The 24,288-nt window shown below is 49.5% G+C and overlaps 1 long non-coding RNA gene across 1 annotated transcript; it reads left to right on the top strand.

Moving 5' to 3' along the window:
- The first annotated feature begins 1,698 nt into the window (after positions 1-1,698).
- On the top strand, positions 1,699-10,188 carry LOC130252437 (uncharacterized). Its single transcript, XR_008840358.1, has 3 exons — positions 1,699-5,094; positions 5,277-5,343; positions 7,971-10,188. It is a non-coding gene; the product is annotated as an uncharacterized LOC130252437 (long non-coding RNA).
- Positions 10,189-24,288: the final 14,100 nt, after the last annotated feature.

Here is a 24,288-nt window from a genome sequence, read left to right as displayed (position 1 = left end):
AGGGAGAAGGATATTGTTTTGTTTAGGAGCATACAGATGAGGTTTGTAATGGGAGTCAAATAGAAACCGGGAGTCAGCACTCTTGTATTCTTTAACATTGCAGTTTTCTGGTTTGGTATCTAGAACTGGTCAGAGGGTATTGAATAAGTTTACAACCCCTCATTGTTACTTCCCAGATTGTAAGTGTGTTTTGCTTGGATCCAAGCCTTAACAAAAGCAATTAAATGTGTCCTAAACTTCCATTCATTTTTCTTACAAGATCAAAGAGAAGAAGCTGTCCAGATGTAAATAGCTAAGCTTCTAATGAGACGATCAGTGAATTGTTTCTTTCTTGTGTTAGAAGCATTTAAATTACAATATTGCACTTAGGGCACTTGGCACTTCTGACTTGTATAGCAGGATCCCAGCACCTAATACAAGCCAGACAAATAACTTCAGCAATTAGCTTTCAGCATAGGTCCCTGCCCTCTGACCTCTGCTGTTCATCAGGGGTGAGCCAAATGCTTTGTTAAACAATATTAATCGGGCCTGGCACTCCTCTGGGGCCAGGCACGTCACAAATAGTTTCTAACTGCAAGGAACTGTTTGCAAGAAGCAAAATCTCGTGTATTTTTTGCTCAACAGGAGTCTGACTAAGCCATACTGGAGGTGAAGCAAAGCCTGATCTGTGGAACCTGGGAATGGTACTGCAGCACTTGCTCAGGTGCCACCTGTGTGACACTGTCAGGACTCCTCCAAACGGCCAGAGAGGGAGAAGAAGGATCAGTTTGCATAGCCTGAGGTGGATTGGTTTGTTTGGGGGATTTTTTGTTAATTCCCTCTATTCGTCCATAAATATTTTGTGCAAGGAATATAAATTTAAGTGCCCCTGGAGCTACCTATAAAGACAAGGGTTGGTGGGACAGAGAGTAAAGAAAGTTTCTCTCCTGCCCAGCTGTGGGACATGGGCTGGTGTTTACAGCATGTCAGAGTGAGGTGCTGCTGAGGAATATCAGTGGTGTCTGCAGAGGTAGAACACGGTGCTGAGGCAGGAAGAGAGGATTTCCTCTCTGCTGTCCCCCCTCTGCACCTCACCCCAGACAGGGGCCTCTGTTGGGCAGCAGTGGGATGTAACCAGGGAGATGCTTTGCCTGAGCTTCTGCTTGGTCCTCAGTCAAGCCCTTTATTCCTTATTTGTTTTTCTTTCACTAATGTTCACTACTGTGTTCATAATTTAGAGCTGAAACCTCCAGAGACAAGCAGGAGGTAGGAGCATCTGGAGATTTCATGAGAGAAGCATCCATGCTCCTGAAAGGAGCCTAAAAAAAATGTATACTTACCAAAACTCATTCAATCTTCTTTTTTAAGAGATTTCTTCTTTCTATTAAAAGTCAGTTTACCACCCTTCCTATGAACCCAGCCTTGCAAGACATAGAAACCTTCCAGAGTTTTGATCTTGTCCCAGAGTGTGACGTTGGCTTTGAACAGCATTTCTCGGGTTTTTTTCATGTTACTTGCTTTACTCAAGGGGAAAGATCTCTCCAGCTTCCTTTCATGACAGCGCTTCTCTGAAGCAAGGGTCTAAAGTGATGATTTCTTTTTAAAATTCTGGCAGTAATCCTGCAGATACCACTAGTCTTAACTTGCACTGCTAGCATAGAAGTTGCTAAAGCTCTGGGAAAAAAAAAAAAAACAAAAAAACCCCAAACAAACAAAAAAACCCAACAAAAAACAACAAAGCAAAAAATAGGAAAACAAAGGCAGCTGACTGCATGCCAACTTTGGAAGTTAAAAACTCTGATTTGTAGTTTGGGTGTATTCCAAATTTATCAAAGCCATGCCTTCATTCTAGTTATAAGCTCCACTAAAAACCAAACTCCTCTACATAAAACTGACTTTTGACTTCCTAATTTAATAGCAACAGCAGCTTTTCTGAAATGATAGTTTCTGTTAATGATGAGTTAAAAATTAAAATTCAAACCTTATCCTGCAAGAGGGAGCAGTTTCACACATTTTTAGACTGCTTATGGTAACATGGAGGAGGGGTACTGCAAAATCACCCCACAAAATATCAGATTAAGATGCCCTAGTAATTCAAAATTTAGGGATGCCTGTGCTCCCTACCTGGTGTGCCCCTTCTGGTCTGGAAGCCAGCAAAAGCTCTTGTGAAATTTGAGTGCAGAGTCTCCAGGCCCAGCCTGAGCTTTGCACTCGGGGTATTGGGCTTTGACAGCCCCATGGCATTTTGGTTTTACATAATCAGCTCTTTTTGTTATAAGCTGTGGGCTTCAGATGAAAAACAATTTGAGGCGGAAGCAGCACCCTGGGCACAGACCAAGACAGAAAACATTCAGAAAAAACAAATATTTCTTATTTCTTGTAATCACCCGTGTTACAGCAATCCAGTGTTGACTGGTGTTTGCTGACAACTTGCTTTGCAGGAAACACAAAGTGAAAGAGACAGGAAGAGAGGGTTTTTCTGCATTTCTGATAAACCTGTAGTTATGTCCTTCGATGACAGATTTGCCAACAGCAAGAAGTAAGACATATCTCAGTCTGAAGTGTCTGGAAGCAAACTCACACATGCCTTCACTGTACTGCTTTTGTTTGCAGAACCTTTCCATCTGGATGAGTAGCAGGAATAGGAAAGCATTTGAAGCTAGGAAAACCCCCATACTCCTGTCTATAAAGCACTGATAGGATTTTTATGTGGAGCTCTAAAGAGAATGACATGCAGTGCTTGTTTGGATTTATTTTTTCTTTTTGCCAGGTTGGAGAGCTCAGATGTTTGCAAGCAAAACAAAATAAACTCATGCATTGAAACTCCTTCCTGAAATGTGTCTGGTGGCTGATGCCATGGCACGTCCCCCAGCACATGCATTGTGCACCCTTGGGCTGTCCTGGGCACTGCTGGGACACAGCTAATGGCACCCATGGCATAAAAAGGAAGGTAATTAGCAGAGAATGATTATTGCTGCAGCTAGAAAATAGACAAGTAATCTTTTTGGGGTTTCAGTCCATTGCCTCAGTGTTTTCAAACCAGCACCTAATCTTCCCAGACCCCACTCTGTGTCTGTTTCTTTCTTCCTTTCATTTCTTTCCCCCCCTTTTTGCAGGGACTGTGGCTGATTCTGATTCACTCCATTTCTTTCTTCTCAAGCAGCCACAGGGCAGGCTCTCTGTTGCCAGGGATATGGCCAATGCATGTGACATCCTGCCACCAAAAACAATCCCGTTTATTTCTGGTGCGATGCTGCTGAAATCAGCACAGCCAGGCTGGGAGCAGGACACCTCAGTCAGCCACAAAGTTTTGTGAGAAGAATTTTCCTTAAAGGAAGTGTTCTTAAAAAATAGCTCTCAGGGAGAAATGTGCAGGTTTTGCTCGTAAAGTGGTCATTGGCAAAGGTTTCCTTCCCAAAGTCCAGTCAGAGTATCAGTGAGGGATGGTAAACACATGCCATTTTGACACGAAATTAGTAGGCTGTGTAGCACTGTGGAAAATATTAGACTTTCTTCTTCCTCTGACCTCGAAGAGCCTGTTAGGAGATTAAGAATATCCAGCTCTCAAAGGTATAGCTGTTTTACCAAAATTCAGTTAATGAAGAATAATATTTTGGGAACAAGAGAAAACACCTCTGTAGCACGCGGAGTGCTAGGAATAGATGGAAAGTTGCCTGTATAAACAGTTCAGCAACTCTGGGATGAATTATAGGAGCATTTGTATGCATGATTGCCCATCTGAGTAAAACAAGACGTGCAGTCACACACAGGAATGATGTGCAGGGCAGACCTCTGGGACTGTTATTAACTTGCTCCAGGACAAGACCTGTCTCTTCACATCCAAGTGTGACCCAAGGAAGTTGAGATAAATCTATATAAGTAAATAAATATAGGAGGTGGCCTCGCTGGGAGGAAACTCAAGGTATGCTATCTACATCTGTGTTTCTGGGTTTGGGGTTTATTTTGACTCAAGTCAGATTTTGGTCTGTTACTTCTCCACTTGAAGTTTTTCTGGCAGTTCCAGGAGGGCTGAAGGCTCAGATCCAGCGGGTTCCTTCCAGCTGCACATCCCAGCACAGGCCATGGGCACTGGCAAGGTCTGGGGAGCTGCAGGGCTTCAAACCAGGGATGCTGTCAGAAACTCTGCCTTGCACAGTTCCCCTCTCAAGTACCAGCTGCAAAATGTCAACAGCACCTTCCTCAGAGAACACAATTAATTAAACGAGGCCTAATTAATTAGTGTCAGGAAAGCAGATGTAGCGATTATGGCAGAAGTAAACAAATGTACATATTGTGAATTGTTCTGCAAAGGATTTGTTCTGGAATCCCTGTGGCCCTTTCACTCCTCCCCACGATGCTATTGGGAAGGCCATCAGGGAAAATGTAGAGATAAATTGCAAATTGATGAGGAACTAATGCACTTGTATAAGTTTATATCTCAGGAAAACAATCAGCAAACAGACTCCTTTATTAACCCCTTGGGACTTGGGGATGAAATACAATCCCGATATTTAATTTCCAGATCATGCAAGCATCATGTGCCACAAGTAAGTCAACTGTTTAAAGTTCGTTTAATGTGGGTGTGAAAAAGCAGATGTGGAGTCACACCAGTGTGGTGTTTGAGTGGAGCCTTTAGACTTTATAAAGAATCTGCACTGAACAAGAATACTTCAAGCTCAATATAACAGGCACTGGAATAGTGAAGCACACTTGGAAAACTCAGAAAAATTTCAGAGTTGCCTTTCAAAATTTCTTCAAGACGATAAAGAGAACAAATTAGGCTGGTTAGGGATGTAGCTGTAGAAGCAAATGGGACTCATGTACTGGAAGAAGCAGTCAAGATGTTAAGAAACCAGGTGTACTGTGTGTGAAAGAAAATGCATTGCACAGCCTGTGTGCACAGTGTGGGCAACAGCCTCATAGGCAGCTAGGAAAAAGCACTTTCTAGATCTCAACAGAGATTTTTTCCCTTCACTTGGTGCTCTTTTTTGCTCTGCAGGTAATGCTGGCTTTGGTGCAGAGAGGATGGGAGGTCGGATGTACTTTACGGTAGAGTCAGCTCACTGGTTCATATCGTGGAGAAGCTGTGAAGGTGGAAAATACCCCCTTGCCTTGGTGAGGAATTAAAGGATTAAGGTGGGCAGCAGCAGCCTGTGCTGGAGTGCTGCAAGAGGGAAGTTGCAGTCAGAGGCCACTGCTCTTCCTGCTTCTTTGTGGCTCCCCTTTTTCCCCAGATGATGCTGCTGCAGGTCACAAAGAGAGGCTTCCAAGCCAGGGTATCTCCTTTCTTTGTTCAGGTGACTGCATTTCCCATGCAAAGGACTGCCAAGTAACAGCTGTTCATGAATGCTGCTCCCCACCATGGTGAGTGCATTGCCCTGCTTGTGGGAGATACTTGTGGATTTTGGGTTCTGTATTGTGGGCTTTATGCTTGTGTGAGTTTCTCCTTGCTTTCAAAAGCCAGGATTTCAAGGTGAATACCTCTGTTTTATGATAGTGCAGAGTTGCCAGCTTCCTGAATGGAATGAGTTTGGTTTCTGTTCCCAAACATTCGCTTCTTTAATGTTTGTCTCAAACAATTTTTGTTCCAGTGAGTAAATGAGCAGTGAAACAAGTAATGAGAGGAGCGAAGGTGCAAACAGAATAGCTAGAACAAAGTTTAAAGATCATTCCAAACAAACCTACCCACGGTAAGATGTGTGAGAAAAAGAAAGGCAGCCTGTCCCTGTGCCCAGCCACAGGATGGAGAATCTGTTCAGGCAGCTGACAAGGCAGATGGATAATTAGTGCCATGGGTTAGGACCTGGGCAGGCACTGCGGGTGACCTGGCAGTTGCCTTTGGCACTTTATTTGGAAATATCTTCCTCCTGCTTTAGGGATTGGCAGAGTAGCATGAGACCATCTTGCATTAGGAGCAGCAACAAGAGTGCTTGACTTTTTTGAATTCTAAAAGGAAAACAAAATGTTTAAAAGAAAGTTTGAGATCCCCCTTTTAAATTCTCTCCCGAAGTCTGAATTTTCCTCTTTAAAATAGGACACTGGGCTCTTTTTCTTCCTCTCCTCACTCATTTAAAAAATTACTTTTTTGTGTGCATTCTAATGCATTTTAGAGTTTACAAGACAGCTCTGCCAGTTGTCAGCTTCCAGCTACAGCTTCTATGATCTGAGCACCTATTCACACAGTGGTAACTTATATTAAATAGTCAATGACAGGTTTTACACAAACAGAAAATATAAATAATATCCAGGGACTTAATGCACTAAAAGCCAACCAGCTTTCTGTAACATCCCATCCTATTATTATACCTTGTTTTTATTTTAGCTAGCACTTAAAGAGGTAGGGGGTAATTAAAGTAGTCGAATGAAATGCTCTGATAACAAAGAACATTTTCTTGTTTGTAAAAAGTCATTGGTCAAATCATACAACCTCTATCTATGCAGGAATTCTGAGAGTGAGCCCAGCTCCATAATTGCATTTGAGAGCCCAAGCACATCTTTGGACCTTGTACCAGTAGATGTCCACAGGCATCACCTTTCCTGCCTCTCCCATTTGCCTGTCCTCGTGGCCCACCTGCACAGTGCTGCCAATGCCTTTCCAAATCCCTGTTCTTTTTCAGCAGTCAGTGAGTGACAAGCCAAAAGCAAATGCTATCAAATTTGGCCAGGCGGGGCAATGCCAAAACGAGGCCCAGCAGGGAGCTGTGGCTGCAGTCTTTGCTACCTGCCTACAGCTGAACAGGTTCCATCCTCATATCCTGTACATTCAGCTTAATTGGCCTGGCCCTTCCAAAGAGAGGCAGCAGCCCTGATTTACTGCACTGTATAAATGTGTTTATAGCTTGGCACCAGCACACTTACGCTCACTATTTTCCAACATGGATTTCCAATAAGCCCTTTGCTCAAATGAGTCTATTAACTTTAAAGTGCCTGAAGGTGAAACTGAATTATGAGAGACAAGCTTTGGGGGTTGAAGCCCAAAACAGCTGGGAAAGGCTCCTGGAGTCTTCTGTTAGTACCTGTTGTGGTTGATATTTATATTAAGGAAAAATAATGTAGAAAGTAAAAGCAAACCTGGGACACACATGGCCTCAGCCTGAGCTGCCTTTCACTTCAGCTGGCACTCAGACCCATCCCATTCCACAGGATTATTAGAGCAGCTCCTGATTTAAGCCAGTGTGCAATCAGAACATAACCCATTCTTTCCTCTCCTTAAAAATTTAACTTCCCACTTTCACATTTCCCTGTTTGTGCAGTGGGGCACCACAGCCTGGGGAGAAGCTCATCTGACCGTGGTCCCTTTGGCAGTGAAATTCATGGCTCAGTTTGGTCTCTGGTGTTCTGCAGAGCTGGGACACACTTCCCTCTCCCAGCCTCGGGGGCTGCCCAGAGCTGCTCTTCGAGCCTCTCAGTGCTGCCCTGCTCACTGCCAGAGGGGCTAGGATACTTCCATGTGGAACTCCAATTATCATCCCTGCAGGGACAGGAAATCAGGCAGAAACATTTAGCAGACCCCTAAGTACAGTCCATAATTATCTACCTAAACCTGCTCAAAGTTACATCTCTGCAGCTAAGGAATGAGACTGACTTCTAGTTGCTAATAGCTCAACTTTATGTGGAATAAGAAAGGAACTCCTTAATTCCCACGGAGGAAAAAAAGATTCGTAGAGAATGGAGTTAAATTAGAACAAGTAGAATTTTGGATGAATGTCAGGGGTAAAAGTGCCATAGTAATGTCGACTAAACTGTGGAATGATCTCCCAGGGTGAGTGAGTGATGTAGCCCCACAGTGTGAAGAATTAAAGCAGCATCAGGCAAAGCCTCAGGAAATCAGTGTCTGAGGAGGCAGCGCAGGGACTGTGCCTGTGTGGGAATGTCCATTGCCTGAGCACTGAACCTGTTCTTGTCCTGTAAAATCTGTTGTATTGCTCAGGTAGGTGTGATCTGCAGAGCTTTAAATCCTGCCTGCATTTGAACTTTTGGGAATCTTACAGGCTAATCCAGCAGCAAGCCCTCCGAGGACACCAGTGACTCTGGCTGATGCTCTCCTGTCCCATCCTCAGCACGTGAGGCCTTAAAAATTCTTCAGACTTAGATGAGGTAGAGCATGGGTATTACTGGGCATTTCTGCTGTAAGAGAAAGAAATCTCCTTTTGCTTTTACGATTGTTTATCCCAAGTTATAGGCTGATCCAAGGAAGTTTGGCTGCTCTGTCAGTTAGGAACTGCTCCCTTTCCACTCATTACTTTTTGTGCCAGTAAAATGTTTGTGTGACAAGTGAAAAAAAGCCCTGTGCACCAAGGTCGGGGTGCAGTGTCTCTCTCTCTGTAGAGATCAGCTTGCATTGCCATGTTTGTGGATGACAGCCATATGAAAGACCTTGCAGACATACTGTGAGGATACAATTTTTAATTAAAAATTAAAATGTGCTGTTGTCACATTATTAAACAAATTGAATTTTTAAATTTTTGCAGAGTAGCCAAAATTATTTTTTGGTGCAGTGTTTCTAGGACCTGCTGTGATGAGTAAATGCTGGATTGCATAGACAGTCATTCAGAGTAAAGACTGTGGGATTAGATGAGGGAAAATTCAAGAACTTGATTTGTGTAACACTCAGCCACCTCAGACTGTGTGGTCTTTTACCATCCAAGACAAAGGTGTGGACACGTGCTAGTCATCACCCTATTCTCTGAAAACTGGTGTTTCTGCATGAAAGAAGGAACAGGAGCAGAGAAGCAGTGAGGGAGGAAATGCTCCCTCTCCAGTCTGTTGGGACTGAGCGTGGCAAGCTGAGGGGGAACAGGGCAGGCTGAACCTGACCTAGGGCTGTGCAAACAAATCCGTCTCCTGTGTTTGCCTCCCTCTGAACCAGGGGCACAGAACCTCTGCAGCTCTGCAGGTAGCAGGATTGCTTCAAAAATATGTGGTGGCAATTCCAGTTTTCCTTTGTAACACAGAGTATTGGAGCCCTGGATTTTGTCCAGCCACTCAGGCCAAGGCACTCAGTTGCCTGTCTTTAGCTCCCTGGCACCAGTCATGGGGCAGTGCTGACAGATTCTTCAAAGTCTTGTGGTTTGGGTCTCTTCAGGGAAAAAAAAGTGCATCTTGCCACTCAGCAGATATGCTGGAGGGCTCAAAAAATAGACATGGAAAAGCACTGGCCATGCTACTGTCCTGGCTCTTCACCGATTATTGACTTTCCCATTCCTTGGGTCAAACTGCTGCTACTTCACAGTGCACTTCATCTTCTGGGATGAGGTTGGTGCCATTAGTCATCTGTATTTCCTTTTGTATTTGTTGGGTTTTTTATAGTCTGGAAAGATTGTCCCGTATAATTTTTTATTTTACTGGGCTGCTTCCACTTGCATGGTAACTCCCTTCCAATATTTCCCATTGTGGCTCAGAATGGCTGGGGGGCAGCACCAGGATCTCAGTGGAGCTCTGCAGCACAGGTTCACCTGAGATGTCTGATCCAGCAAAACTCTACATCAGCCTGGGACACAAGATAAATTATTGCAATGGAAACTGAATCTTTCATTTGCTCTTTGTATTTTCTGCCCTTGCTTTGGGTTTGTTTTCTCCTCTTTTCTTCCCCTGCAATTGTCAAGGCAGCATCTGGGAGTTTTATGAAACAAATGTTACCCATTAAAAGCCCATCACTGCCTGCCAGAAAGGAAAATGGCATCTTATTGAAAACAATATGTAATGGTTATTGCTGTCTTGTTGCAAGTTATGCCCTTGAAAAATGTTAGGGACACATTTAATAGCAGCCGATGGTGAAGAAAAGCCCAACTAAAGAGAAAATTAACTGTTGCATTATCTTTTACACAGCTTCAAACACCATCATACAAATGCTGGTCTGTTGTGTTCATAGCTGTGTTTACAGTTGCTTCAAGGACAAGGAACAACACTTTTCCATGATGCTTTTGTTGCCTCAGTGTTGGAGTTGCAAATAATTCCTCTCTGGTTTCTCGTACTGGCCTTGCAGCAGCAATGGAGACTCGGGTCCTGACCAGGAGAGCACAACTGCAGCCACGTGAGTAAGAAACTCCCTGCAGACACAGCACCCCTTGGGCACTGCCTGGGGACACTGTGCCTCCAAGGACACTTTTTACCTTAAGTTGGCACCCTCAGCAGCTGGCACAGGCCAAGCTGCTGATTCACTCACAGGCTGTTAAAGCTTTTTTTACTGTTTCCATCTTAATCTATTTTGTATTGGCTTTTTTTTTTTTTTTTTTTTTTTTTTTTTTTTTTTTTTTTTAATTTTACCTTGTATTAAAATTAGGATTAATGAATTAAAATTAACAGATTTTTACAAATCAGTTTGGGAAACACAGGCTGGAGCTGCTGATCCTTCCTGAGGGCCTTGCACAGGGAGTGATCCGTGGTGAGTTCCCATGGAGCTGTGGGAAAGGGATTATGTGTGTTTTAGGAAAAGCAGGGATGCTCCTGCTGTGGGGTTGGTAATGGCAGGAAGTGTTGGAGCCCTTCCCAAACTCCTTCCTGGCACTAAAGTGCCCCATGCCCCATGAACAGCCTGGCAGTAGCACAGCTTGTCCTTCTTGTACCTCGAGCTGAGGTACCTCCATGGCTCCTGCAGCTCTGGGGCTTTCTGTGACCTCTTCTGTCAGATAACAGAGAGCCAGTGCTGTTTCTAGAGAACAGGGGTCTTCTAGGGGGCATAAGGAGTGAACTCTCTCTCTCTCCAGCCTTGGAAATTCTGTATCACATCTACTGAGTTTCTGATTCATTTTGACAACACCTTACATATTCCTGCCTTAAAGGTCAAAGCTGCTCCTTGGCAGTGACATCTGACAAATGAGAATATCGGTGCTGGAGAAAAATGACATCCCTGATAGGTTAATCTGCTCTTTATCAGCTGAGCTGAGAGGGTGCTCTTGAAAAGTGATTGGGGAGATTCACCATAAGCATTCCTGAGACTGTCAGAAGCTCAGCTTAAGCTTCCACTGAAACAGACTGAAATGATCGATGTCATAGCTGGGAAATATTGGGGATCAAGGCAGATGCCAAGTGTTCCCAGGCACTTAGGATTATCTAGCAGTGAACCTGACTGCATAACTGAATCTGCAAAGGTGCCCTCCAGACAGAACAGGTTCTACAGAACCTCACTGCCAAAAGAGCTCCAAAAAAGGCACATTGTGTTTTTCTAACCTGTGTTTCTGGAGCTGAAAAGAAGACAAAGGAATTTTAAAATAGTTTGTAAAACCCTGAAGCAACTCAGTTTATTCATTTTGCAATCTGCGTTGCTCTAAACACGTCCCAGTCACCAGGACTGGGTGTAAGATCAAGGGAAACGCTGCAGCTCCTGCAGAGATGTGGGAGCCATGCCCGGGCTGCCAGAGGAGGCACTGGAGCTCACAGCCAGGCAGGATGGGCTCCTGATACCAGCCAGGCACCATCAGAGCATCCCCTGACTTCACAGGGCTCGGGGCAGGCGCTCAGCTGGATTTTGTTATGGACTGAGGGGAGGGTCCAGGCCTGACAGTGGCTCCCAGAGCTGCTGGACAGTCAGAGCCTGGCACAGCTGAGCACAGCAGGGCTGAAAAAGCTGCTCAGGATCAGTCTGAACACTGGGGAAACTCTGGGGCTTTTCCAGCTTCTGGAATTCCTAAGAGTGACTCTGCTAGGATTGTGCAGAATATCCCATGCAAAGATTACCCGTCATTTATGGATGGAGAAAGCTCTAGAAATTTAAAAAAAAAAGAAAAAAAAAAACCAAAACAACTTAATAACTGATCTTTACATGGACAAAAGTTGTTCTTCCCCTCATTCCCCTGCTGTAATGGGACTTTCCCTTAAAAAGAGCACAGTCCATCAAATGAGTATCACAGAAAGCACGTCAAACATGAGGTCTGGTTTTTTACTATAATACTATATAGTCAAATATATATAGCTATATATATATAGCTATATAATAACTATAATACTGGCTCACAAAAACAGAAGTACTGACAAAATAAATGTTCTTAAGATGGCCATTTAGTGACAAGGAATTCTGAAAACTTACGAGTTTGGAGCCACAAGTAACTTCTAAATCAGTATTCATCATGTTGAGAGCTACTCATGAGTTGTGTCATCCCGTTTCCCGGCTCCAGCTCCCCAAATCGCACTATTTCCTGCAGAAAGAACAAGATGTAATTTGTTTTGCCCTTATCTGTGTGATACAATGTGTGCCATGCAAATGTCATGAGCAGAGATGAGAGTAGGCTTTGGTGTGAGAAGCAGAACAGGTTGGAGTTAGGGTATCCTAATGAGATTAGAGTGAGACAAAATATAAAGGAGCAGAGGAGCATGTGGATCCATCCAGGAATTTCTATAATGGAAAGCTAAATACGCAAAGATTGGGCATGGGTTTTAATTCATCACTTTCATCTTTCTGCTTTTGAAACCTAGTCAGTAGCATGGTATTGGCCAGAGTTTTAAGAAGAAAATGCCATCAGGTATTATTAATCTTACCTACATATAATTGTATAAAAGAAGGAAAGGAAAACAACATAGTTTATCTTTGTTTTGGAGCCTGCAGACGCTGTGGCTGTTTTGCATAATGCACATTGGTATCAGTTGATGTGATAGTCTATAAAATGAATATTAAAAGCCTCTGGCCATCCCTTGATCCTGCTCAAGGAACACAGAGCGAGTTCTCCGCTCGGGACCAGCCCAGTGCCAGCTGCACCGGGAGCTCCCACCTGTCTCCTGCTCCCGGCAGAGGCCGAGCAGAGGCCCCGGGCACCGAGTCCCTGCAGGACGAGACTGCCCGGCTCCTGCTCCCTCTGATCTGCTCGCTGGCTGCTGCCGATCCGCGGGTGTTCTGTGCCTGGATCGCCGCTGCTCCGGCCCGGGCATCTCCCACCCCTGGAGCTCCTCGGGCCGAGGGATCCCCGGGTGTTCTGTGCCTCGGCAGCGTCCGGAGCCAGAGCAGCGCCGGGCAGGGAGCAGGAGGCGGCACAGCCAGCCCAGTGCTGGGATAGCGGGATATCACAGAGTTGGGATAAGGTAATGCAGATAGGCACCATTTTATGGCTTCAGTTCAGGGGAGGCTTGCTACCTTTTTATCCCACGTGTGATTTTTTTGCTAGTCTGAAGCAGTTCTCACAACAGACTCAAATGTGTGATAGGTCCATTCCCCGTCACCATCTCTGGGGATGTCCACAGCCAATTCCACGATCCTGTGAACTGAGACTAATAAATTGGGCATTTTTCTGGTCTCAGAATCGGAGTCTTAAGTCCTGTGGGGGTTTTTTTGGTGGGAGTGAAGGTGTGGAGGGCTCAGGGACAAATTCCTGCATTTTTGGCACTTGGACCCAGTCCCACTGGGCTAGGGCTGTGAAACAAAGACTTCAGTGCTGCGTTTTGGGAGTGCAGAACGAGGCTCGCCCAGGCCTCGAGCACAGAGCCCAAATCCCGCATTTTGGGGCCCAGGGGCAGACCCCGAATGCCGCGTGCGAGTGCTGGGAACGCGGAGCTCCGGCCCAGCGCTGTCCGGGCTCGGCCCCGGGCTGAGAGCGGCGGCCAAAGCGCCGCCCCGGGGGGCTGAGCAGGGAGCCGAGCTGCGGCCGGGGCTGGGACCGGGGCTGGGCCGGGACACCCGGGGCTGGGACCGGGGCTGGGCCGGGAGACCCGGGGCTGTTCCCGGGGCTGGGCCGGGACACCCGGGGCTGGGACCGGGACACCCGGGGCTGCTCCCGGGGCTGGGCTGGGACCGGGACACTCGGGGCTGTTCCCGCTGCTGTGGCCGGGACACTCTGGGGCTGTTCCCGGTGCTGGGCCGGGACACTCGGGGCTGTTCCCGGTGCCGATGCGGTGCTGGGGCCGAGCCGCAGCGGGACGGGAACGCGGGACCGGGGCCGCTGGTTCCCGCTGCCCGCCCGCTCCTCCTGCCCGCGGCACGGGGATAGGGAGGGGAACACTGGGATAGGACAGTGACACCGGGATAGGAGAGTGACACCGGGACGGGACACGAGAGAGCCCCGGGACCCGCCGTGCCGGGAGCGGCCCCGCTCGGAGCAGGAGCGGGACCCGCTCAGGTGCTGGGGATGGGACAGGGGCGGGACAAGAGCGGGACAAAGGCGGGACAGAGGCGGGACAAGGGCGGGCCCGGCCCAGGTGCTGGGGATGGGACAAAGGCGGGACAGGATCGGGACAGAGGCGGGACAGGGCGGGCCCGGCCCAGGTGCTCGGGACGGGCCAGGGGCGGTTCCAGCGCGGGGCGGGCCCGGCCCAGGTGCGCGCCATGGGCGGGGCCGGGCAGGTGCGCGGGGCCCCAGGGCGGCTGCGCGGGGCGGGGCCGAGGCCATTTAAGCCCCGGAAGTGGCGCCCGCCGCCATTTGCTCCCCGGCGCTCGGTGCGGGCGGCAGCGGCCGCTCCGGGCTCCCCGGCGGGGCCCAGGTGAGCTCTGCCCCTCTGTCCCTCCTTCTGCTGCCTCCTACCCCGCACCCCGCTCGCCCTGCGCTCCTCAACACCCCGTCCTGTCCTCTCCTCGCCCCCTGCACACCTGCCCCCCACTCTGCCCCTCCTTGTACCCGCTCCTGCCCCTCACCCGCTCCCTCTGCCCTCCTGACTCTCTCCTTCCCTCCCTTCACTGCTCCCTTCTGTTTTATCCCTTCACACTCTCCACTCTTTCCTTCTTCCTCCTCCTTACCCATCTTCTGCCCCATCCTACGCCCCAGCCCTCCTTCCCTCTCCTTCCTTCCCTCTCCTTCCCCCGGGCACCCAGCCCGGCCCCCCCCAGTTCCCTCTCTGCTTTTCCCCCCTACACACCCCGACCCCGCTTCTGTTCCTCTTTATCCTTCTCCAGCCTCTCTCCCCTCCTGGCCCGGCCTTCTGACCTCCCTCTACTCTCTCTGTTCCCCCATTCCCTCTCTCCTCTCCTGACCTCCCCTCTATTCTCTCCCCATTCCCCCCATTCTGTCTCTGTCTCTCTCTCCCCACCTGACCTCCCATCTCGCTTCCCTCCCCTCTCCCTATTCCCTCATTCCCTCTGTCCCTCTCTTCGCACCCCTCTCGCTCCCCTCTACTCTCTCTGTTCCCCCCATTCCCTCTCTCCCCTCCTGACCTCTCTCTTGCTCCCCTCTGGTCTCTCTATTCCTCCGTTCCCTCTGTCCCTCTCTCTCCTCTTGATCTCCCTCTGCCTCCCTCTCCTCTCCCTGTTCCCTCATTCCCTCTCTGTCCCTCTTTCCCCTCTCACTCCCCTCTACTCTCTCTGTTCTCCCAACCATCTCTCGCTCCCCTCTACTCTCTCTCTCTGTCCCCCGTTCCCTCTGTGTCCCTGTCTCCCCTCATTCCCGCCCCGCGGGTTCGGGGTGCCGGATAATAAAGCCCATCGGGCCGGAGCCGGCGCCCCTCCCTTGAGTCCCCCAAAGGGGCCGGAGCCGCTCTGCGGCTCCCCCCCAGCAGATTCCAACACTGCCCCACACTGCCGGGGTTCCGGCTCTCCCTACATCACACCGGGCCGGGGGAGGGAAGGGGGATGGAGGGGGGGATGGAGGGGGGTCGGGGGGGCCCCCTCGTGAGGAGGGGTCCGGACGGGCTCCCTCCTCGGGACGGGGCCCGGGGGGAGGGAGGGAGGGGCCCCCTCCGGAGGGGGGGGGTCCCTGGGAGGGGCGGGGGCCCCTCCGGAGGGGGGGTCCGGGGTGGGAGGGGCTGGGGGGGGGTCAATCCCCCCTTGGCTCCTCCCATCCCGGCCCCTCCCCCGGACGGGTCACCCCGGCCCCTCCCGGGGACCCCCCGCTCCGGACAGGGGCCCGTGGGGGGGGGGGGGGGGGGGGGGGGGGGGGGGGTCAGGAAGAGGGGGGACCGCGTTCGATTGCGGTAACTGTGTAATCACGGCTCAGAGCGACGTGACCCCTCCGCTGTTCCCCACCCCCCCCCCCCCCCCCCCCCCCCCCCACGGGCCCCTGTCCGGAGCGGGGGGTCCCCGGGAGGGGCCGGGGTGACCCGTCCGGGGGAGGGGCCGGGATGGGAGGAGCCAAGGGGGGATTGACCCCCCCCCAGCCCCTCCCACCCCGGACCCCCCCTCCGGAGGGGCCCCCGCCCCTCCCAGGGACCCCCCCCCCTCCGGAGGGGGCCCCTCCCTCCCTCCCTCCCTCCCCCCGGGCCCCGTCCCGAGGAGGGAGCCCGTCCGGACCCCTCCTCACGAGGGGGCCCCCCCCCCGACCCCCCTCCATCCCCCCCTCCCTCCCTCCCCCTTCCCTCCCCCGGCCCGGTGTGATGTAGGGAGAGCCGGAACCCCGGCAGTGTGGGGCAGTGTTGGAATCTGCTGGGGGGAGCCGCAGAGCGGCTCCGGCCCCTTTGGGGGACTCAAGGGAGGGGCGCCGGCTCCGGCCCGATGGGCTTTATTATCCGGCACCCCGAACCCGCGGGGCGGGAATGAGGGGAGACAGGGACACAGAGGGAACGGGGGACAGAGAGAGAATAGAGGGGAGTAGGAGGGAGGTCAGGAGGGGAGAGAGGGAATGGGGGAACAGAGAGAGTAGAGGGGATTGAGAGGGGTGCGAAGAGAGGGACAGAGAGGGAATGAGGGAATAGGGAGAGGAGAGGAGAGGGAAGCGAGATGGAAGGTCAGGTGGGGACAGAGAGAGAATGGGGGGAATAGGGAGAGAATAGGGAGGTCAGGAGAGGAGAAAGGGAATGCAGAAACAGAGAGAGTAGAGGGAGGCAGAGGGAGGTCAGAAGGCCGGGCCAGGAGGGGAGAGAGGCTGGAGAAGGATAAAGAGGAACAGAAGCGAGGTCGGGGTGTGCACAGAGAGAGTAGAGGGGAGGTCAGGACGGGAGATAAGGACACAGAGGGAATGGGGGAACAGAAAGAGCAGAGGGGAGCAACAGAGGAGGTCAGGACATTAGAGACACTGGAGGGAAAAGGATAAAGAGGAACAGAAGCGGGGTCGGGGTGTGTAGGTGGGAAAAGCAGAGAAGGAATTGGGGGAGTCGGGCTGGGTGCCCGGGGGAAGGAGAGAGAAGGAGGGCTGGGGCATAGGATGGGGCAGAAGATGGGTAAGGAGGAGGAAGAAGGAAAGAGTGGAGAGTGTGCAGGGACAAAACAGAAGGGAGCAGTGAAGGGAGGGAAGGAGAGAGTCAGGAGGGCAGAGGGAGCGGGTACAAGGAGGGGCAGAGTGGGGGGCAGGTGTGCAGGGGGCGAGGAGAGGACAGGACGGGGTGTTGAGGAGCGCAGGGCGAGCGGGGTGCGGGGCAGGAGGCAGCAGAAGGAGGGACAGAGGGGCAGAGCTCACCTGGGCCCCGCCGGGGAGCCCGGAGCGGCCGCTGCCGCCCGCACCGAGCGCCGGGGAGCAAATGGCGGCGGGCGCCACTTCCGGGGCTTAAATGGCCTCGGCCCCGCCCCGCGCAGCCGCCCTGGGGCCCCGCGCACCTGCCCGGCCCCGCCCATGGCGCGCACCTGGGCCGGGCCCGCCCCGCGCTGGAACCGCCCCTGGCCCGTCCCGAGCACCTGGGCCGGGCCCGCCCTTGTCCCGCCTCTGTCCCGCCTCTGTCCCGATCCTGTCCCGCCTTTGTCCCGCCTCTGTCCCGCCCTTGTCCCACCTCTGTCCCGCTCCTGTCCCGCCTTTGTCCCATCCCCATCACCTGGGCCGGGCCGGCCCTGCCCCTGTCCGGCTCTTTTGCCGCCCCTGTCCCGCCCCTGTCCCATCCCGCCCGTTCCCGTCCCGCTGTCCCGGACCCTCGCTCTGCGCTGTCGGGCCCCGGCCCGAGGGGGGCGCTCTCGGCGGGGTTGGGTCGGGGATTCGCGCCGGGTCCTGCCGGTCCCGAGCGGTGCCGCCTCTCCCGGTACCGGCCGGTCCCGAGCGGTGCCGCCTCTCCCGGTACCGGCCGGTCCCGAGCGGAGCCGCCTCTCCCGGTACCGGCCGGTCCCGAGCGGTGCCGCCTCTCCCGGTACCGGCCGGTCCCGGGCGGTGCCGCCTCTCCCGGTACCGGCCGGTCCCGAGCGGTGCCGCCTCTCCCGCTCCGGCCGCGGTCCCGGGGCTCTGCCGCTGCCGGGGTCCCGCGCTGAGCCGGACCGGGCCGGGCTCTGCCCGTGGCCCCAAACGCGGGTTCGGGCTCTGCTCGGAGCCCCCAAACACCGACGGCACCGGGGCTCCGCCGCCCGCCCCAAAGGCAGCTCCGAGTCGCCGGTTCCGAGCGAGCCCGGGACCGGGCTGTGCCAAAGGCCCTGGAGCTGAGCGGCTGCGGCTGACGCTGGGCCCGCTGAGCCCGGTTCGAGCAGCGAGGCCGCGATCTGGGCTTTACTCAAGCCCCCCCAGAATGCATCACTCCGTGAAGCTCAAACCCCAGAACACGGGACTCAGTCTCTGCCTCAAGCCCCTAAAATGCAGAACTTACTCTCTGTGAGTCCAAACGCTGTCTGAGTACCCGTGGTCTCAAGCCCCCAAGTCATGACTCATTTAAGCTGTCTGCACTTGGCCAAAGTAGCCTGGTTTTGAGCAGTCAAACTGCAGCAGTTGCTCTCCATCTCAAAGCTGAAACACACAGATCACAGTCTCTTTTTAGACCCCCAAAATGCAGAACTTGGTCCCTGTTTCTCAGCAGTAAATGGGGCCATGTAAGGCCAGCAGGACCTGCTCTCCATTTCTCAGTTTTAGCACTGGCTGCATAAGCCTGGTTTCAAGGCTCAAAAGGACTCAGTCTCTGTCCTACACCCCCAAAATGCAGGACTTGGTGTCTCTGTGTGAGCCCAAACCTGGCTGAGTGACCCTAAGCTTCAAGGTCCTGAAACACAGGACTAGGTCTCTGTTTTTGAGGCCCTAAAATATAGCATTGCTCTCTGACTTAAGAGACTCTCAGAGAGACACTTGGTCTCTGGAAAAGCCCAGGGCTTAGTCACTGTTCCTGAGCCCCAAATCCAGCCATGGTTTCAGAGTCTAAAATGCAGGATTTAGTCTGGTTTTTAGCTCTGAACCTGAATTTTGAGCCCCACAAACTCAGCCTTTGGTCCCTCTTTGTGAGCCCAAAAATTGATCAAGTGAGTCTGGTTCTGAGCCCCTGAAACATAACAGTGATTTGGGTCTCTGAAAGCCCAAAACTGCCTGACTTGGTTTCAGTTCCAAGGCCCCAAACCCAGCACTGAGTCCTGTTCTGAGCCCCTCAAACTCAGTGCTGATTACAATTCATTATTTCTATATAAATATCCCTCAAATTGCTAAAGCAGGAGGAAAGATCTAACAAGTTTTCCTTTAACAGATGTTTTACTTAAAAATCCACACAGAAATTGCAGCTTACATCTCCCTTTGTCTTCTGAAGTATTTAATAATTCTTCTAATATTTTTTTTTCACATTGCTGCTTTGAACAGAGCAAAGTCAGTATTTTCCATTTGACCTCAGAAATATTGAAATACACTTTAATGTAGAAACATTTTCTGAGTAATTTTAAGAAGTGAAATGCAGACAGAATGTTGTTTGCCCGTCTCCTCCTGCCATTCCCACACAGGAAGCAGTGGCTGATGCTGCTGGATCTTCCTCCCCGATGAGATGCCAAATGGGAGCTGTGTCCAGAGCCTGGAGTGGGGCTGGGGTGATGATCAGACACAGAATCAGCACCAGTGCTGCTCCCCAGGATTTTGGTGCTGCATGGTTTGGCAAGACAAATTCTAGGAGTCTTCAAGCCAGGCTCCTAAGAACCCTTTGGCAAGAAGAGAGGCCAGTACACCCACCTATTACGAAAGGTGGCTGTGAGGAATTTGTCCTCCCACTGGTGAGACATTTCTAGGGCACTGTGGGTTGTTACAGCACAGCCTGGAACCAAGCCTGGTGGCACAGCTTGTCCTTCCAAAGACTGAGCTCCCATTAACAGGGTAAATATGACTGAGGTAATGGCCACAATGCCTGACAGCCTCAGGTGAGGCAGCAGAGGATTTCCAGGTGCCGCCAGGCAGGGACTGGGAGCCCTGGCTGAGCACAGAGCGCTGAACGTGCCGCAGACGGCGACGAGCAGTGCTTGGGAAAAGCTGGGATTGCACCTTCCCCAGAGCATGGCAGGAGAGGAACTGTGCCTGGTGTCAGGCACACTGCAGAGTGCCATAAAGGCACCTCATCCCTCTGCCCTCACACCTCATAGCCCCTTGTTAACTCCTGCTCTTATGGCCCCGTAGCTAACGGAGTCCATCCTGCTGCAATGTCCCTGAGGCTGCAGCGAGGAGCTGCCGAGCTGCTCGGGCACAAACGCAGCTGCACACCTTCTGTGTGGGGATCAGTGGCTCTGACAGGGGTGAAGCTGCTCCAGCTCCACGGGACAGCGACACAGAGCAGCCCCAGCCCAGCCAGAAGGTTCCGAACTGACTCCAGGCTGGGGAACAGCCTTTGTCCCGGGATCAGCATCAGGCCCCTCCCAATCACATTTACACTCATTCTGTATGGATGGGGACTGGTTGGCAATTCCCTAGATTCCAGTTTGGAAGAAAGAGTTTTGTGTCTGACCTTTTATTTTCAGTGCTGTGGGCCTGCCCTGCTGCCATGCCTTCGATCCATCCCATTCCTTCCATTTCAGTTACAGATGAGGAAAGCTAAAGCAGCAACACTGCTTTTTTTAATGTTATGCTTTTGGCTTAGTGTTATCAAGCTGGGTTTAGTCTCTGCATTCATTTCACTGTTTCCATAAAACTGACTCAGAAGTTTGGATGACTGATAAGGAATGACCTTTTCTCAGCTGCTCCAATATGATTTTTTAAAAATCCCTTTGGCAGACTGAAGGAATGAAGATGATATTATTGACAATTTTCAAATAAGATAATAAATCTTAATAGGTGTTTTTCATACATATGTACTCACAAAGTCAGAATTTTATCTGAACATAACCTAAATGCTATGAAAATTTCCAGAAGCCTCACAAGTATGAAAATACTCTTCTCAAAGTCACAGGAGAATTGAAAGTGAGAAACAAGAAAAACCCAAAAAACAAAAACACCAAGTTATTTCAGTGTAAGCACCTTAAATAACTGGTATCTGTCCTGAAGTGTCGTAAAACAAATTGTAGCTCTGTGCAATTAAGTCTAATGGGTTACAGTATCCTGCAAGATTAGATATCTGAAGGGAATGTTGACTAGACCTTCAGTGTAGCAATGCAGTGCTGCCCCCTCAATGAAAAAAGGAAAGCTCCTGGGAAATAATTAAAGAACATTTTGGGCAGCTTGGGATGAAAACACAGATCTTTCAGGTTATGGAGAAATGAGCTGGAAACCCACAGAACATCACCAAAATAGACTAAAGGAGACTGACTAATGTTTGCCCAAATGGGCCTGCAAGGAAGAGAAAAGGCTGGGAAAGAGAGAGGATAGGAAGGTTTCTGAGTAGCTGTGGTTTCTGAAAAACTCTCCTCTCTGTACTAATTTTTTATTTTTGTTATCTGATGATGGAGACAAAACTAACCAGTCTTTTCATTAGTCCTGACTCCTTCTCCTTCATCCGGAAAACTGACATAAATTATGGCTTTAGCTTCACACTGTACTTATTCAGAATCTTGCTAGAGAACATTATTTGCATATTCAAATCTGTTATTTTCACTGGTCTGTGCCTATATTCTGTGTCAAGCAAAGCTTTTCTTATTTTACCTTTTAATGGTGGAACAAACACAGTCTCCTCATTACATTGACCATACTTGGCTAGCTCAATACTTCCATCTGTTCTTCATCTCTTGCTACTTTTTGATTCAAGAAGAAGATTTACTGAAAAGAATAACAAGGAAAATCAAGTATTTTAAAATTGTTCCCTTAATTGCTGATGTATATCTAACAAAGCCATCTCTGGGTTATTTTGGCAACACGATAAATTTGGGAGGTAGCTGACCTTAAAATGGGCATTTCTGGATAGTAAAACTTAAATCAAGACTTGAAAAATTAGGACACAAACTACAGGGAGGAGCCAAGTCATGAAGTCTCTTTCTCACAGCCATAATTCACTAAGAGAGTGTTTGAACATTTCCACAACTGCAAGAGTTTGGACAGAAGGAACAAGGAAGGAAATGCATTTTACCATTTAGCCCATACATGGTGGTCTCCTCCTGTTCAAAGATGCAAGCCTGAAAAATTAAGAGGTGTGAAGTACATCCAGTCCAAGGCCTAAAAAAGAGACAGGCATTTCAATCCCTTTCCTCACTTTTTGCATAAAATGATGTTTAAAACAGTATTCTGTAATGACAGTATTCTGTAATGACAGTATTTTTTCTAAGCTACCCGGGTCCCCCATCACTGCTGAAGCCATTGGAAGGGATTATTCCATTTTTACATAATTTCTGCAGCACAGTGAGGAAATCCCACAATGGCTGCATGAGCATTCTTGCTATTGCTCATGGTTTGAGATGTAGTGAGTTTCCTGGACTGTAGTGAGAGAAAATCATGTGCTGAAGGTGTAAGCCAGCAATGAATCAGTAAATAGCTGCTCCTCAGATCAGCTCATTAAGAAGCAGATATCTGAATGAAATAAGGTTCCTGGGGGGTCCGTGGCATGCCAAAAAGAGAGGCATAAAACCTCGTTATGTGCCATGACCAAGCAAAAGGAATTTCTACCTAGGCAGGATCTGTGGTTAATATTCTGCTCTTGTGCTTTGCCCACTGAAGCCCTGGTGTGCTTTTGTTTATGGTGTGGTTCTTGTTGAGCACATTTCCATGTGAGCAACTGCAAGTGGCTCTGTCACCCTGGGCACAGAATGGAGCCCAGCTGAAATGCCAGAGGCTGCAGCTTTCTTTGTGACATGAAGAAAACCAAAGAAAAATATCACAACGTTTTTTTTCTCTTTTTTTTTTTTTTTTTTTTTCTGTGACAAAAGCCTCAACAATTGCTTCCTTATTCAATAGAATGCTGTTGTATGGATCTATTACAGCTGGTCAAAAGACTCCAAGATTATTTAGCTTTTAATTAGCTTTTTTTGTACTGTTAATTTTGTTAGTCATAAATAGCTAAATGACACACTATTTGTGTAACTTAGCAATACCCAGCAATATTCACTGCTTAATTAAATAATTCACATGCCAATCTCTAGACAAGATGCAAAAAGACCAAAAGACAAATTAAATAATCATAGCTCCCTTGGCCAATTTCTTGAAAAAGAGAAGCAGGGTCTGTTGAGACATATGGTAAAAAACGTTTTCTGCAAAACAGCAAACAAAAACACATCACTACTCCCACGTGGTAGGAGGCACAGTGCATTTTCAAAGCACTCTCACCATGAGCAGCAGGTGTGTAACTGAGCAGTTGCACCAGTGTTTGAACAGGGAATTCAACGGCCATGAACTGAAAGGAAAGGGAGGAAGGCAGGGGAGGCCATGGACTATCACAAATTCAAATCACAATTTCCCAAGCAATTTTTTATTGTTTGGAAATTTGTGAAATGTGACAAATAAAGAAGTGACTGAGAATGCCCTCTGCACTGAGATCTGTCTCTGTCAACACGTGCATAAGTAGGAATCAGCATTGGAATTAACTTCAGTTAAATTAGGCACCCGTGCCAGCAGCAGTGAGGAATGAAGACAGAGACTTAGTTGCTATAAATCTGCCAGGATTTGTGGTTTTTTTTCTTACATCATGGCTTCATTATCTAATCAGTCCATTGGGATACATGCATATTGTATGCAAAAAAGTATGTTCAGTTCAAAAATCCAAAAAGTCACTATATATTGCTTTACATTGTGTTTAGCAGACATTATCCCACAGTGAACAACTTCAAAATAACAACAGTTTTCTCTTGACCAGGTTCTCTGCTAGGGTGATGTGATTTTATCCTGGTGTCACACAAGCAGCCTTGTGCAGGGAAATCCACTGAAGGCAGCACAGTGACAAGTGTGCCATTTGTTCATATTTTTCTACTGCATATTTGAAAAAGTTAAACCCAAACAAAACTGCCAAGATGTGATATATCTTGAGAAGAAGAACATGGTTTATGAGTCTCAGCTTTGTCAAAAAATTCTAAAAACCAATTCTTCACTATGTGAATAAAGATGTAGGCACAAACACTGCCTCAAGCAGGGTGAAGACCACCCTTGGGCAGAAGTGTTTTGGAGCTGCAGTGGTGAAAGGATGGGGGTGTGCTTTGTTTTGCAGAACATTTGGGTGTGTATAACAGGCCTGTCTAAACAGAATTGGTGTGTCTGATGGCTGATCCAATGTTCCAAGGAGGTCCTCTATTCAGAACTTGTTTTCCTTCCCACTTACCCTACTTAGTGTATTGTGCTAGATTATACTGGTTTCGTAAGTGGCAGTCACAGTTACTGTCCATCTGGATATGTTTTGAGGCTCTATAAAGCTTTAACAACTGTGAAGGGGAAAACACTGAAGTATGCAGCCAGTCTGAAGTGGCTA

This window comes from Oenanthe melanoleuca, chromosome 4 (assembly GCF_029582105.1).
Source record: "Oenanthe melanoleuca isolate GR-GAL-2019-014 chromosome 4, OMel1.0, whole genome shotgun sequence".
NCBI classification, from domain to species: domain Eukaryota; kingdom Metazoa; phylum Chordata; class Aves; order Passeriformes; family Muscicapidae; genus Oenanthe; species Oenanthe melanoleuca.
This window is presented reverse-complemented; position numbering and strand designations above follow the sequence as displayed.